The following is a 14,667-nucleotide window of genomic DNA, read 5'->3' as shown; positions in this document are numbered from 1 at the left end:
CAATGTAACTGAAAAAAAGTGGTATCCAGAATATACAACATTCCTTTGTAAGAAAAATAGAAACCTCTCAATAGGAAAACAACGGGCAAAAGATGTCAACAGACATTTCATAGAGGAAAAAGTCAGTCAACAAGGAAAGAAACATATACACATTTATAATAAAATTAAAATCACAACAATTTGGCAGCAACTCAACCGTTGGCAATGATGTGAATAAATGAGAAGTCTCATACACTAATGGTGGAAGTCTGAATTGGTAAAATCACTTTGCAAATCCATTTCACATTGTCTAGTAAACATGAAAATGTGCATACCTTAAGCCGAGCACTTCTACCCCTAGGTAAAATACACTAGAGATTTTTGGACAATATGTCAAGGAGTCATGTACAAAAATGTTTATAACAACTTTTTTTTTTTTTTAAACAACAGCAGGAAACTACAAATATTAGTTGCTGGTTGACAGGAGGATATATAAATTTTAGTACACATGAACAATAAAATTCCATACAGCAGTGAAAATGAATGAACCATAGCTATTGCCATTAACATGGATTACTCTCACAAATAAAATATTTTTTAAAATGTACATTGAAGAAGAATGCAAAGACCATGACTCCATTTGTTCAAAGTTCAAAACAATGCAAATTAAACAATTTAGGGATTGTTTAGGGATACACAGGTGTTTCTCATAAAAGGTAAAATATGTATTTTTTAAAACACAAATCTCTCATCCTAAAAAACCAAGCATTAACAGTAAACCAGAGATTATGGACTGTTTTCCTATGGGAAAAAAAAGAAAAAAAAAAATCCTACATCATGTTGTAAATAGAATATTAATAAAACCAATAGAAATCCTATGTTTTTATATTCTTTTATTTATATTAAAATAATTATATTTTATTAAGAATTTATATTCTTAATATGTATTAAGAATATATATTCTTAATAAAAAAATACTACTGCAAATGCTGGGCTTCCCAGGTGGCACTAGTGGTAAAGAACCCTCCTGCCAATGCAGGAGATATAAGAGATTCAGGTTCAATTCCTGGGAGCATCCCCTGGAGGAGGAAATGGCAACCCACTCCAGTATTCTTGCCTGGAGAATCCCATAGACAGGGGAGCCTGGTGGGCTACAGTCCATGGGGTCAAAAAGAGTCAGGACATGACTGAAGCGACTTAGCATGCGTGCGTGCTCTGCAAATATGAGAAAAGAGAAAGGCAGCTTTTTATGAGAAGGTTTAAAAGAGGTTGAGAAAGTTGCCTCAGGACAAATGCCTGAAGATCAGGGAATGTGTAACAAGCACTTTCCATACAGGATATGATGCCAAAGTTAGCCAAGAGGAGAACTTGGCATGGATGAGCCTGGTGAGCAGAGATTCAGAGCATGCTGCATCCAGCTGTGTTGATATACTCTGTGGTCAGTTGCTGATCCTTGGTGATACAGAACGTTTATGTATGGGTAAAAATATTGTATAAACAATGTGACATCTGTGTATAATGACACAGTTTCCTTATTTATTGCAACTTAAATATTTATTGGTATTTGTTTATTAAATATTTATTTACTGATTGCATATGAACCAACGTTCATTACAGTAACACCAAGTTGTAGCATAATGAACTGAACATGTGTATCCCATAAAACTATAAGGTAAGGGAATGTGAAATACAAATTTGGGAGTGGAAAAATGAGTAGGACTTGATTAGAGGCACATATGGGTCCCAAAAAACTAATTTTCTTAAGTTGGATTTTAAGTAATCAGGAATCTATTCTATTATTATTCTTTAAACTATCATGTAAAGTATGACAGATTTCATAATAAGAAGCCAAACAAAGGATGTTTGATGCTTTCATAGTAAACGTTAGTAAACTAAATAAAAAACTGAAGTTAGTTATATAATTTACTAAGAAAAAAACTTCAAACTATTTTTGTTTAAAAACAAAATTTGCTAACTGTAAAATAGGCAAGCAATATAAAGAGGTATGAAGAAGAAATTAAAAGAAGCAGGAAATTAAAATTACCCAAAAAGTCCATCATCAAGAAACTTCCCTTTGGTGACTCTATACAGACATAGATGTATAATTTTACAGAAATGAGATCCTCATATATTCCAGTCTGCAACCTCATTTATTTATTGCCATAAATACAGAATAATCATATTCAATGTCTTTACAGTAGTTTATGGAATATATGAATCAAAATGTACATAGCTAGTTATATACTCCTGGGCATTTAAGATATTTCTTATTTTTTACTATTACAAACAACATTTCAATCGACCTAGTTTTAAATACTTCTTTTTAACACATGGCAGATATCTCCTTAGAATTATTCTCAGAGGTGGAAATGATGTGTCACAAACTATTTTTTTGGGTAGTCAGGGAAAATATGTATATATTTTATAGAGGAAATGCTAATTAGTATTTTGTTTTTCTGAAGTTAAACTGTTCCATCCACAACTTAGGTCCTAAAGAAAAAGGCACATGTCAGAAAACTTCACACCCCTCTCAGAAGAGTGTGTGGTGAAACTTGTTTGTTTGTTTTTTCCATAAAAGAACTGAATTCCTTTTGGGGGGATTGCTTTTAAATTACCTGAAACAACGCTTCAGGAAGGCCCAAAACAGGAGCTGAGAAGATCATACCAAGGACTGCCAGCTAAATGGAGAATATAAATAGTTGAGAGAGATAGGTGGGCCCTGTTGAAACAGAAAAGGGAAATGCAAAGGGGCTGGTGAAGGAAGCAGCAGACAGATGGTGAGAGTGGTGAGAGAAGAAAGAAAAGCTGAAGCAAGAATGAGGGCTGTTTGCAACGACGCCTTGAGGCCTGATGGAAGGGGAGGCAGTGTATGAGTGCAGGAAATCAGTGCGAGTCAACAGCACAGGCTGTTTGGAAGTGACTTGGTCAGAACACCAAAGCACAATAGGCCAATGAGAAAAAGTGAATGCAAACCTGCACTAACCAACCCCCCTCCCGCCCGTGAGAAAACCCCTAAAACAACAACAACAACAAAACCGAGAAACTAGAATTCGGTGTCTGGAGAAATGCTTGTTTGTGGGGGAAACTGTAAATATAAAGTGGGAGCACTGGTAAATATGAACAAAGTCCACACGTTCAAACAACAAGCAGCCATTTTCCTAATTAAAAAATAAACAAGTAAATACAAAATTTAAAAACCTCAATGTCAATTTAAAAAGTAATTATTACATATGAAAAAAAGATACAAGAAAATAAAAATCAGTCTTAATTCTATCCCTTTAATCTCACAAACTCTTCATAGTTTTTATATATACTACATATCTAAAATCCTATAGTATGTTAGTTATTACATAATGAACACATTTCTATGCCACCAAATGTTCTTTTTTGCAAATAATTTAGGTATTTCACTGTCTCTATGTATCATACTTAATTTAGCCAGTTCCTTTCTGTTGGACATGGAGCCTGTTTCAAATTTTTCATATTATGAAAATTGTTGCTCTGAACTTTCTTGATATTCCAGGTGGCTCTGTGGCCAATGCAAGAGACTCAGGAGAAGCCAGTTTGATCCTTGAGTCAGGGAGATCCCCTGAAAGTGGGAAATGGCAACCCCCTCCAGTATTCTTGCCTGAAAAATTCCATGGACAGAGGACCCTGGCAGGCTACAGTCCATGGTGTCACAGAGTCGGACACAACTGAGCAGAGCACAGCAGAACTTCCTTAGGGTTAAATCTTTACACATACTAACGATCATTTCCTTAGCACAACTCCAGTCATGGAAATAGTTAAAGTGTAAGAACATTTTAAAAACTTTTAATACGCACTGCCAAATTGCCCTCCGGAAAGGGTATACCCATTGACACTGTCACAACCATGTATATGAGAGCTTTTGGCAAAGTCATATTTTCTGAAGGATGGAAGAAAGTTCTCAGAAACTAAATTTTGACTATGAGCTTTTGAATCTAGCCTGTTCCACTTGCTGGCCATGAGACCTCAGGCAAGTCACTTAACCTCCTAAACCTCAGTTTCCCCACTGTATTGTGATAAAACCTAACTAAAGTTTTTGACAGGCTTAAACAAAACAATATATTCAATATAAAAATGCTTAGTACCACGACTGATAACATTGTAAACCCTGAGGAAACAGTAAAGGGCAGTCCTCACAATGACATTTTTCCTAGAGTTTCACTCGGAAATCTTCCAAGAATAAGGAATGAGGCCCCACGGTGAGGGAATGGAGGCCCCAGGAGACACTGAGGGAGGGTGTCAGGATCACCCCAGAGCTGGCTCATAACCAGGGTCACAAAAAACCTTCTGAATGAGAAACCTAACTGAACGTAAAATCATAGACTAATGCAGGTGGCAGTTTAGCAGTGCAGCTCCATGAGGCAGACACAACCAGCACTTTCATACTAGTGGACAGGGAGGAAATGAAAGCATCACAGAAATATCAGCCTTCGCTACGAGGTCCAGCTGCTCGGCAGACCCTTTACAAATTTTGGGGAAATTACAAGAAGACCATTACAAGCCCTGAGACGTGTAAGCCATCAGAGTCACTTTATAATGCCACCTACACAACATCGGGAAAAATGACCTCAGGAAAAAGAGGGAGGGAGAAAGGAAAGGAAGGAAAGAGGAGGAAAAGAAGGTGGTAGGGAGTGGAGGGCAAAAAAGAACCAAAGTATACAGACCAGATGAATGTGTCCCACTGTACTGGCCCCAGGAGGTCTTGTTAAGGGGGAAGTGGCCCCAAAGATGTACAGTTAGGAGTACATTAAAGTATCTGAAGACTTTAATGAAGACAAGGATGCACAGTGAACTGGGAAGTAAAACAAAGGACATGAGATTTGAAGAAATATGAAAGAAGAGGAAGATGTCTAGAAACCCTCAAGAAGATCCAAGGGTTAAAGGCACTGAAGGTTCTTGGCTGCCCAGCACAGGGCCCCAAGGAAAAGTTCCTTCTCACGACACTGTGGACATGAGCAAACCACCCACAAATGCACTGCAGGGAAGGGCATTAAGAAGGGTTCAACCTCACCTATTTCCTACCTTCTCACTGATGTGGCTTGATTTTACCAAATTAAGCAGGGACAGGAGGAGACTGGGAGGATAGGAAAGGAGGAGAGCAGGAAGGGGGGTAAGGCAGGCAATCAGTCCCCATCCCAGCTGTTCCAAGGGGGACCCAGAGGTATAACAGATGGGCCCTTCCTTTAAGGAGTTCCAAATCCAGTTAGGAAGACAAAATCCCTTGGTATGAAAATGCAAACATATAGGCTAAATGGCCAGATAAGAATAAAGATGTAGAGGGGTGTGGGCTGTGGCAGGACAAAGCCAGGAAAGCTTCCTAGCACAGAACGCCTGGATGGGATCTGGGTGGGTGGTGAGAAGAGGGGCGTTCTACACTGGGGAACTAGGCAGCTGGGGCAGGACTGAGAGAGCATGTCACGGGAGACTTAGTGACGTGTACCACTGTATGAAAGAGGTAGGACAGTAAAATGGAAAGTAAATTGTTCCTCTCACTCACTGGGAGTCCTAGCACCTCAGTTTTCTCACCTCTAAAGTCAAGATAACAATGTCCTCCTTTCACGGTTGTTGCAGGATGAAAAAATAATAAGAATAGAGCACTAATACCATTACTGGCGCCTGATAAGTGTTTAGAAAGTGATAGGTAAGTTTATTATATTACTACTCCTGGACATAAAAAAACAGCATAGAAATAAAAGGACAGGAGAATGAAAATCTAAAAAGCAAGCTGAAGATATCCAGAAATGAAAATGTTCACATTAAAAGGATGCAACATAAGGGTGTTAAAAATTAAGGCATGGATTACAGCAGGACTACTTAATGTGTGGTCCATGGATCAGCATCACCAACATCACTTTGGGAGATGTAAAAGGTGGACATTTGTCTTCTCCCCAGACTTACTAACTCAGAACTTCTAGGGGTGGAGCTCAATAATCTGCATGTTAATAATATTGTTTTTGCTTTTCAGTCGTCCAGCCGTGTCCAAGTCTTTGCAACCCCATGGACTGCAACATGCCAGGTCTCCCTATCCTTCACCATCTCCCAAAGTTTGTCCAAGTTCATGTCCATTGCATCAGTGATGCCGTCCAGGCATCTGATCCACTGATGCCCTCTTCTACTTCTGTCCTCAATCCTTCCCAGCATCAGGGACTTTTCCAATGAGTCGGCTGTTCGAATCAGATGACCAAAATACTGGAGCTTCAGCTTCAGCATCAGCCCTTCAAATGGGCATTCAGGGTTGATTTCCCTTAAGACTGACTGGTTCAATCTCCTTTCTGTCAAAGGGACTTTCAGGAGTCTTCTCCAGCACCACAGTTCGAAGGCATCAATTCTTTGTCGCTTTGCCTTCTTTACAGTCCAGCTTTCACAATATAATATATTATTTCCAAAGAAACTTTGGAAAGAAGAGGTTAGCTCAAAGTAGATACACCTGACTTCAGTTAGTTTTGCCCTCAAAACTAATCTTTTCACTTGTGCATGAGGGTTATTAATTTATAAAAAGAATCTTAGAGATTCTATAAGGAAAGTAACAGTATAGAAAAGAATTAATATTCAATCTTAATTATAGTAGTAGAAAATAGCCACAGTAAGTGGAATAAAGTTATGGTAGTTTATGTTATTTAATCATGATAATTAAATTCTAAAAAAGCTTTGTTTTTAGAGCTTTGAAGATTTGAGAATTGTAAACATATAATGATTCATTCAAGTCACAAAACAACTCTTTTGTGGTAGGTACTTTTGTCATTCCCAGTGTATAGATGAGCAAAGTGAGACATGGAGAGGTATCTAAGCCTAAAGGGTTAATAACTGGCAGAGTCAGGATTTGAATCTAGGTCGTGAGACTCTAAATCCACGCTTCTAGCTGCTAGTCTGTGCTGCTTCACCCCCACCATAATTTATTTAACCTCTACATTATTATTGGACACACAAGTTGTTTCTAGTGTTTCACTTCCATTAATAAACACTGTGAGGAACACATGTGGGTATAAATTTTTAACCATATTCCTGGTCATTTCTTTAGGATAGAAATTCAGAAACTGAAATCCTTGGTCAACCGTGATCAACAATTTTAAGGCAGTTATTTTACAGACAACATGTTATAAGAATAGCCACTTCCTCACTGCACCAGCATTTTCTTTACAGTCTTAGTATTTTTTTTTTTTTTTTTTTTTTTTTGGCTGCACCATGCAGCATGTGGGATCTTAGTTCCCGGACAAGGGATGGAACCCGCACCTCCTGCACTGGAAGCACGGAGTCTTAATCACTGGACCACCAGAGGAGCCCTCAGTCTTGGTATTCTTGACCAACAAACTGGTATATCACTTAAAAAAAAATTCTTACTTCTTTTATTAAGTAAAGTTAAAATATTTGTATATGTTCACCACCTATGTGCTTTTCCTCATTTGAAAACTCTTAATATCCTTTGCCCACTTTTTTGAATCCATGGTTTTAAATTTTATGAGTTCTTTCAATATTGAAACTTTTAACCATCTGGCATACTTGCTGCAACAGTTTTTAGTTTATTTTCTTTTTAATTGTGACTTTCTACATATAACTTTTAAATGTTTATGTAATAAAATCTAACAAAATTTTCCTTTATGATTCTGTTACTTTTTCACTTTCAAAGAACTTCCTAATTTTTGTAAAATATCCTCTGCTTTCCTCCCCACCTCCCAAAATAGAAACTTTCCAGGTTTTAACTTGAGGTTACTCTTTTGAGGTATATTTACAGTAAGAAGGGGCGGCAGAGGGTTAGATGATTAGATAACATCACTATCTCAATGGACATGAATTTGAGCAAACTCTGGGAGATGGTGGAAGACAGAGGAACCTGGAGTGCTGCAGTTCATGGGGGTCACAAAGGGTTGGACATGACTTAGCAACTGAAAAACAATAACGGTAGTAAGAAGTTCATTTTTTCCCAGAAAGCTAAACAAGCCATGTGTGTTCATTTTTTTTTTTTTTTTCAGTTGGACATCCTTTGAGTTCCACTAAACATGCATAGGACTGAGAGACAACCAAAAAATGGGAAGAGGAGAGGGCTAGAAATAGAGTCAGGAGAATTAATCAGCTCTGTCATTTATAGTTGTGCTTCCTCTGGCAAGTCATTCTACCTTTCAGTGCATTAGTTTTCTCATTTGTAAATAGAGATGATGACACCTGACCTGCCCATCTCCCTTATTCATCTTGTGAGATATTCTGAGGATCAAATGAGTTAATGATGGAAGAGTGCTTTGTCAGTCACTGACTACTATACCAGCCTATATATTAGACTTGTTCACTCGGTAATCTCCTCCAGTGTACCAGGTAATATGCTGGATTCTGGGGTTTCAGTGTTAAATAAGACATGCTGTCTGTGCTTGATGACCTTGAACAATGTGTTTTAGCTCAGTTAAGTCCTTTAATAATCAATGAGGTAGATAACATTAATAACCCCAGTTTATAAATAAGGAAACTTGGACATAAAGAGATTGAACAACTTGTCTAAAGTCACACAATCAGTAAGGTGTAGAAGTGGGAGTAATCCAGGCAATCTAACAATAGAGCCGACTTTTAACCAATGTACTGCACTGCCTTTCCAAAGACAAGGCTAAAATTGACTGACAATTGCACAGAGCCAAACTTTAGTTGAAATATTTTCATTTTTAAGCAGAAAGAGAAGAACACCTGGCTTCCTCACTACCTCCTTCTCCTGGTCTCTCACATGAGAAACACTTAGGACAGAAGGGTCCCTGGGGGCAGTGACTGTGGGTGTAGGGATGAGCAGACTGGGATCCTGAACCTGAAGAGGTGCTCATGATCTGACAGACTTGTGGTCTGAAGCTGTGGTGGAGAGCCTCGGCATGTGTGTTCCCCTCTCACCAGCTCTCTCAGGTCAGCTGGCACTCCCACCTCTCCCTGGACACCCTCTTCCACAAAGGCTACCAGACTGGAGATCTGGGTAACACGTCTGGCGTCTCTGAGTGAACAGTGCCAACTCAGTGTCTGACATGCAACTGGAACTCAACTGAAGCTTGTTGAACTAAACTATGTCAAATTATAGAATATTTAGCAAGACTGAAGAAATGATCATTCTTTCAACCATCAATCTCTATTATGAGAAGAAAAACAAAACTCCCCCCCACCCCCTAAGTACATGCAGTTCACCATTATTAGGGGGAACAATTAGAGTCTCTTTGAGCTTGCTTCTTTTTTTTCCACATGAAAAACAATTTAAATAAGAAACATGCATGTCAGGAACTCCAGCAACAACAACATGGATGAGAGAAGTCAAATAACTCCATTTTGCTATTTGATAGTAATTTTGCTCTTGTGTATTGAAAGATTTGTTGAAAGAAGAATATCTAAAATTAGCTTCCTCTCAGCAGGTTCATATTACCTTTGCCCCCATCACTGATAAGCATTCCCTGAAGGTGGAGGAAAACAGGTTTCTAACCAGTTCCCAGGGAGAGGGGGTGGTGTGTGTGTGAATCAGTCATAGATAAGAAGTACATAAAACTCAATTAATTCAGGTTACATAAACTAAGAAATCCTCATTCGTCTTACTTTTTCCATGTAAGCCCCAGAGATGAAAAGGATACAGGCCAGGTAACCAGCTACCAAATGCCAAGCACTGTATTAAACACTTTCTGCATCCAGTCCATAAGGAAATATTACCTCAGTTTTACAGATATCAAAGGGATTTGTTGTTGCTACTAATATTTAGTCGCTAAGTTGTATCCAACTCTTTTGTGACCCTGTGGACTCTAGTCCACCTGGCTCTTTTGTCCATGGAATTTTCCAGGCAAGAATACTGGAATGGGTTGTCATTTCCTATTCCAGGCGATCTCCTCAACTCAGGGATCAAACCTGCATCTCTTGTCTCCTGCATTGGCAGGCAGATTCTTTACCATTGTGCCACCTGGGATATCCACCAGTAAAAGCTGAGGCTTTTAAGAGCTTAGATATATTGCCCAAGGTCACAGAGACAGGAAGTTCACTTTTAACCAAACTCTAGACCATCCATGGCAGAGGCAGACCTCTTTCCCCCTTCTTTCACATTTTGCCAGCTTACTCCTTGAAAGTGAAAGTCATTCAGCTCTGTCCGACTCTTTGTGGCCCCATGGAATAGTCCATGGAATTCTCCAGGCCAGAATACTGGAGTGGGTAGCTGTTCCCTTCTCTAGGGGATCTTCCCAACCCAGGAATCAAACTGGAGTCTCCTGCATTGCAGGCAGATTCTTTACCAGCTGAGCTACCAGGGAAGCACTTTATTCCTTGGCCCTGCCTAATTTAAAGTCTGTTCATCTCTCTCTCTTCAAGTAATCAGACAGTTGTTCAAGCAGCTGAATCCAAAAGAAAAGAATTCAATCAGCATTCCCCAGGATCCACATTTGGAGGGAACAGGCATAAAGCTCCTAGCAACTTTTCAGTAAACACTATCATACACATCTGGATTATGTTCAGTATTATGAATGGGTGATGTGGCTACCAAAGCTATATTGTATTATAAAGTATGTGTGTGTGTATGTGTTTGTGTGTGTGTGTTAGTCATTCAGACTCTTTGCGACACCATGGGCTATAGCCCACCAGGCTCCTCTGTCCATGGAACTCTCCAGGCAAGAATACTAGAGTGGGTTGCCATTCCCTTCTCCAGGGGATCTTCCCAATTTGGATCAAATCTGGGTCTCCTGTAATGCAGGTGGATTCTTTACAGTCTGAGCCAATAGGGAAGCCTGTATTATAAAGTAGGGATCACTTAAATCCTCTAATTCTCACTGGCTTTAATAAACATGCCTCAGTCAGAAGTTATTGGATTGTGGGAGGACACTTGAGAAAAGAGAAGGAAAAATTCAGTCATGCTAGTGTCAGGCAAGAGTTGCACCAAAAGTATCAGACATAAGCAACCTTTCTATGTGCCACTTTATGACAATGGTAAATGAATGAAGTCTAATGTTCATACACCTGGAACTAAAAGCCTCCCAGAAATGAGAGAAAGAGAGAGAAAAGGAAAGAGACAGGGTGAATGAATAAGTGAAATTCATTATGGATGAACTAGACCTTCCTGATCCTATCAAAGTTACGACATGGAAGGTGTCAAAAGATCTCTTAAATCAAAAAGACAGCATGGGAGACCGGGATGGGGAATTCGTGTAACTCTATGGCTGATTCACATCAATGTATAACAAAACCCACTGAAAAATAAAAAAATTTAAAAAAAAATAAAAATAAAAATCAAAAAGACAGCTTTTCTGGGGTACCAATCATTAAGTCCTCAGCGTATAAACTAAATATCTGATCCGCAGTCCTGCTTGATACCTGGCTTCCTTTTGTTTATCCTAGGATCACCTGGATGACAGTACCAAAGAATGACAGACCAGAATCCCACTGCTCACAACTAGTAAGTAATTGAGTGCTGTGGCATCTACCTTGCAGTTGTCTCAAGCACTTGTCTCCTTTTCTTCATGGTTCAGGCCATCATCACTATCATCTGAATGGCTATAATCTCTTTAAATGATTGGTTTAGTTGCTAAGCTGTGTCTGACTCTTGCAACCCCATGGACTGTAGCCTGCCAGGCTCCTCTGTCCATGGGAATTCTCCAGGCGCGAATACAGGAGTGGGTTGCCATTTCCTTCTCCAGCTTTAAATGACTGCTCTGCTCCAAACTTAACCCCCTTTCACCCAGCATCCACATGGAGCCAGAATAACTGTGCTCTAAATAATACTGCTCCCTAAGTCACTTCTCTGTGTAAAACCCTTCAGTGGCTCCCTTAGCCCTAGGATAAAAAATAACAGCCAGCAACAAGTGGGTGCATAATCTGTGCCAGGTACTCCATGACTTAACCTCAGTTCCTGCAGCAACCTTATGAGGGAGAGACAACCTTCATTACCATTACTTATTACTAAATAAGTAATTATTATTTATTTATTACTAAATGACTTGATTAAGACCCCACAGCTGGAAAGTGGTAGAACCACGATGCATACCTGAGGCTGTCTGACCTCAGAGCACATACTTCAACCACAATGCTATCAGCTGATGGCATGCAGCTTCTGTGACCTGGCATGTCTACCACTCCAGCCTCATCTCTTAATGAGCCCCTCTTTGTTCCTCATGCCTCAGCTCTTCAAGTCAGTTGCACGTCCTGGACCTTGACACTCTGTTTCATGCCTGTTTGTTTTGGCACATGAATTTCTCTTCTAGAATGCCCTCTTCCCTTTGTCTATCTTTTGGAATGTCTCAACTTTCAAGATTCAGCTCAAGTATTAACTCCTCCATGAACCTTTTTTGGACCCCCTCTCCTTTTCTGGTAGAAATGACCACTCCTTTCCCTTGTGCATCACTGTTTCTACTTATGCTTCCATTATAGCAACCACAATACTTTCCCACCCTTACATAGATGAGTATGACTCTCTCCTCTTGGACTTCTATGAAGTCTCATCATCTTACTAACCCATCTTACCCACAGTATCTCACAGAGTGCTAGGCACATTGAAGGTTCACTGTAAATGTTGTTGAATGAATAAAAATATTTGTTTGCACATGGAATATGATGCCTGGTCAAAGCTCACCATGCCATTACATTGTGAGATTTATATTAATTTTACTTTATTGTATCAATGCAATTAGTAATTTTTTTTTTCTTTACCTAAGAACTGTATATGAAACTTGAAGAGATACATGCAGCTTTAGGGCAACTAAAATCAAAGCAGTAGATAGGAGTGGAGAGAAGAAACTGTAGCTGACCTGCCACACCTGTTTTCACCTGGGAAAGTATTCAGTGACAATAATGAGCTATCACCACACAAGCCAAATTTGATATGGGAGTTATGCACATATCTACCTCAGCAGTGTGATGATTCACATTTGAAGCACAGTGCATACATTTTATTGTGCACAATAAAATAAACTGATGGACTAAAATTAATTTAAACATTAAATTTAAAAGCAAGAACATCAGCAAAATGTTATGGAAAACCATGACCAACTCAGGGCAGTACAAAGGATGCTGTGATAACAAAGCATCTCTCCCAAATTCCAAAAATGTCAATTCTACATCTGTACATATGCAGTATTGCAAACACTACATCTGCCTTCGTGATTGTTGCTATTGTTGTTCAGTCGACCAGTTGTGTCTGACTCTTTGTGACCTCATGGCTGCAGCACTCCAGGCCTCCCTGTCCCTCACCATCTCACCAAGTTTGTCCAAGTTCATGTCCATTGCATTGGTGATACCATCCAGCTATCTCATCCACTGACGTCCTTTTCTCCTTCTGCTCTCAATCTTTCCCAGCATCAGGGACTTTTCCATGAGTCGGCTTTTTGCATCACAACACCAAAACAACAAAATGCCTTCTTGATTACTGGCAACCAAACTGAATTTCTAACTGATTCCGATCCTACCTCAAAGTCACCTATACCCCCAACATTTCCACTTACTCCTGAATCTCAGCTCAAGGGAAACTTCCTTTAGAAAGCCTTCCCTGATCTCTAGGGTAGTCTATATACACCCTCAAAGACCTTTATTTCTTTCCTTGACAAAGCTTATCTTAGTTTATAATTACATATATTCAATACTCAGTTATCTTACTACTGGTTGCCTCCCTGAAGCATCTATAAACCCTAGGAGATCAAAGACCTTGCCTAGTTTCATTTATCATTTTTCCCTCAGTGACTGGTACATAGCCAAGCACTTTGCAAACATTTTGAATGCATAAATGAGTGACAAATGGATTCCTTCACCTCTTATTTATTTACTGCCTTGTTCTAAGAACTATACCTGATTCCTTACCAGTCTCAAGGTGATACTCAAACCATTCCTCTTCATTATTCCCCCACCTTACCACAAGGCTCAGTCCTTATTTTCTAATCTTCTCTCCTAATCCCCCTTTCAAAAAGTTTCTTAAAAGTGGCAGTTTCTATCCAACCTGAACTTCCTGAACTGTGTGGGGTCAAGGTCATGCAACATGAAAAAATGAACACAGCAAAAGAAAACATTGTGACATGAGTAGCTATTAGGTTATTTTAAACAGTCTACACAACTCCTAAAAAAACCCAACCCATTAATTCAGTAAAAATAATTTAAACTGCTTCTATTTTATCACAAAGACAAAAGTGGCTTGATTTTTTTCCCCACTTCTTAATGTTTTGTTCTTGCATAGTTCTTGGAAAGTAGTTGCTTGTGCTGGTTGTCAGCAAGAAGTAAGCTGACTATGTGGTCTCCCAGCCACATCATCTGGGGGTCCTTCCTAAATGATAGGGTCCTGCCTCCAGAATTCTCTTCAGGGTCTTGATCTGCTCCCCCCTTCTAATCCCCTAACCCCCTCTAATTCCTTCTTCTATCCCTTCCCCTTTCCTCTTGACTACCACAAAGTTATGTCTTGAGCCCCTTCACATATATAAAAATCCACCCTATTAGGTTCCTACTGATGAAAAATCCTATGCCTGTTTCTTTGCTGGTCCTGGGTGGAGGCAACAGAAGTAATGAGTGCTGTGATTGGCAAAGCTCTGTTTTCAGGAACAGGAAATAGTGAAGTGTTAACTTTTGAAAGTCTAGAGCATTTCAGGAAATTTCCTTCATAAATTTTCATCAGTACCAGACTACTTAAATTGCGTTTGGAAAGTCCAGTTTAAGGAAAAGAACCGGTAGTATAAAATTCAGGGACCTCTCCCCAAAGCTCCT

General features: G+C 39.3%; 1 protein-coding gene across 3 annotated transcripts in view; it reads right to left on the bottom strand.

The window, feature by feature from the left end:
- The window catches only part of CASR (calcium sensing receptor), a 79,882-nt gene that overhangs the window by 63,516 nt on the left and 1,699 nt on the right, over window positions 1-14,667 (bottom strand). The gene's annotated exons all lie outside the window — the stretch shown is intronic.

The sequence above is a fragment of the Muntiacus reevesi genome, chromosome 8, assembly GCF_963930625.1.
Source record: "Muntiacus reevesi chromosome 8, mMunRee1.1, whole genome shotgun sequence".
Taxonomy (NCBI): Eukaryota; Metazoa; Chordata; class Mammalia; order Artiodactyla; family Cervidae; genus Muntiacus; species Muntiacus reevesi.
This window is presented reverse-complemented; position numbering and strand designations above follow the sequence as displayed.